The following is a 2837-nucleotide window of genomic DNA, read 5'->3' as shown; positions in this document are numbered from 1 at the left end:
ATTTCAGTCTTTCTATTATTCGTTCATTCAGTCAGTCAGTCCATTCCAAACCTAAAACAAACAAGCTCACTGCCATCGAGTCGATTCTGACTCATAGCGACCCTGTAAGACAGGGTAGAACTGCCCCTGTGGGTTTCTGAGATTAACTCTTTACAGGAGCTGAAACCTTATCTTTCTTCTGCGGAGCACCTGGTGGTTTCAAACTGCTAACTTCTCAGTTAGCACCCCAGGGCGTAACCCTCCATGGCTCCTTCAGTCCGTTCCAGCAGTGAAATAAATAAATGTCGTGTGCCTTTTTGGTAGCAGGCTTTGTGCTAGGCATTGTACACATCAACCTCCCCGAGGAGGAGTGAGTGGGTGGGTGCCTGCCGGGCGGTCTGCCCTGTAGATGTGGAAAGAAATGGAGTCCCAAGTCGCTTACTTGTCTTCTTAACTGTCCTGGTGGCCTGGCTACAGGCAGGAGGTCAATGGTTATATAAGCGCAGCTTAAGGAAGCTTCTGTGCTGCTTACTTTGGGAACTTTCCAGAAGCTAACACCAGTAGCAGGTCGTGTTAAAAATGGGTTAAAATCATTATTGGATTATGAATAATTCACAAGGTACCCCTGTTACCCATTACATTTTGTTCTACATAATTGCTTCCTGGAAATCTGCTCCCCGTGCAGGGAATTGGGAATATGCATGAAATTGAATATTTCTGCCTTTGACAAGTAAATTTAAACAAAATCGTGAATTAGTTTCAGTCCACCGCTGCCTGTCCCCTTTGATTTCTCGAGACGCGTCCTTTGCTCCAGCAAAATGATTGAGCAAGCACAAAAGGAGCCAGCTCCTTTGAAAGGACATCAGTCCTAGATCCCATGCATACCAGGCAATGTCCCGAGGCTCTTAATTACTCCAGAGGATGGGGAGATGGAGGAGGATGTCTGGAGTAGAACCAGAATAAAGCCACAATATGCACCTGGATGGCTTGATATAAAAATGGTATTTCCCAGAATAAGAAGAGCCATCATGGTTTCTTTTTGGAGGGGCGGGATGTTGTGCTCTTCATTGTCAAAAATGAAAGCCTTTAGACAGTGGTCACTCAGTGGCTAGCCCTGGGTGCTGCTCGGAACAGGTTGCTACCTGGAGCTGGCGCCAAGGGCCAGGGCCAGCCTCCAAGTGAAGGAGACATGAAATGGGGCGAAGAGCCTCCAGGTCTAGGCAGCGAATGAGGCTCTTTACTGACGGCAAGAACAGGACCATGTGCTTCTTCACTCCGGGATGGGGCGAGGGCCTCGCACTATTCCCTGGGCTGAGGAACCTGCAGGTGGCCTGAATGAGGCTCTAGAACTCAACCCGAAGAGGTCCAAGTGGGCGTTCTCAACGGGGTGGTCCCCGGGGCATGTGAGGGAATGAGATGTATGGTCTCTAGCAGCATTTCTGTCACTTGAACAGTGACCAGATGCCACACGGCTAAGAGACCAGGCCTGTCTCCCAGGAAGGATGAATGCCCCTGCCCAGAGGGTGCTTCAGTCCCAGCAAAAAGCTCGAGCCCTGGCAAGCGGCAGTCTAGTGGGTGGGGGAGACTAGCCACCTGGCCAAGGTGCAGCTAGTGATGGTCAGGGCATCACACTGGATCTTGCACTTTACTGGGTCTCCGAATCATTCTGCTTCTCCTTCAACTCAGGTCTGAGAGGACTATGGTTTCGGGGTGCAGAGAGCCACAGGGCTCCACGTTGCAGTCAAACCTCTCTGGCGTGCCGCTGGGGTCGTATGGCTCTTTGGGACTCGTTCTCCCAGCTCCGACACTCACCCTTTGGCCATTCCTCTGGCTTGGGTACACCGTGTGCCTCCGGACATTGGCAGGTATTCGAACGCTACGCCCGCAGTGGGATTCCACTTGGCACAGGCTCACAGTCTGAGCCCCTGTCCCTTCCTGAGCTTGACGCTGAGGACGTGGTCCTGCCCCACGTAGCCATGGGGGTCACTGTTGGAGATGAGGTCGTGGGAGGTGACGTGAGGCGTCTGGTCTTCATTGCACGGCACGTCCAAGGTGAAGCCCACGGAGCACTCCCGAGTCTGCGGAGGGCCGAGGAGTTGGCCCGGTCTGCAACCAGTCGATGGCTGTGATGGGAGCCTCGGCGATGAAGACCCTCAGCCTAAAACTGGCCACTGCTAGGTCTGTCGTCTCGAGGATGAACTTGACATTCTTTCTGGTCCGTGAGCTCCATGATCCACACAGTAGGCTGGTTGGCGTATGGCTTGGCACTACTCACCTGGCCCAGCCTCCGCAGAACGCAACTGGCGTCATGAGGTTTTAGCTGAGATAATTCACTTACCATAACATTTACTCTCTTGAGTGTATAATTTACTGGTTATTAGTATGTTCACAATGCTGTTCAATCATCACTACTAATTCCACAGCATTTCATCACCCCCCACTCCCCTCTAACCTAGCTCCTGGTAGCCACTAATCTACTCCCCACCTGTCCCCATTTTTTATTGTGAATTGGATGAAGGCTTATAGAGCTGATCAGCTTTTGATTCATCAATTTACACACATTTTGCTTCATCTCATTGACGGTGGTCACACCATATATCCCACTTTCTCCTTCTATTTCCTGTTTCTGTTCTACATCCGCCCCCCCAACCCTTCTAACTGTCCTTTGGCAAACGCTGCCCTATTGGGTGATTGTCTAGCTTTTATATTTACAGGTGTGCCTATTCCGGACAGTTCGCACCTTGGAATCACAACCTGGACTGGCTGCTTTCACTTAGCTTCATGTTTGCACTATGTGTCTTACCTTTTTTTATTGTGTAATACTATATCATTGTATGGATATACCACAATTTGCTTAT

The 2837-nt window shown here is 50.4% G+C and overlaps 1 pseudogene; it reads right to left on the bottom strand.

Moving 5' to 3' along the window:
• Positions 1-1656: 1656 nt before the first annotated feature.
• On the bottom strand, positions 1657-2320 carry LOC142440144 (DNA-directed RNA polymerase II subunit RPB3 pseudogene; annotated as a pseudogene).
• Positions 2321-2837: the final 517 nt, after the last annotated feature.

This window comes from Tenrec ecaudatus, chromosome 2 (assembly GCF_050624435.1).
Source record: "Tenrec ecaudatus isolate mTenEca1 chromosome 2, mTenEca1.hap1, whole genome shotgun sequence".
NCBI classification, from domain to species: domain Eukaryota; kingdom Metazoa; phylum Chordata; class Mammalia; order Afrosoricida; family Tenrecidae; genus Tenrec; species Tenrec ecaudatus.
This window is presented reverse-complemented; position numbering and strand designations above follow the sequence as displayed.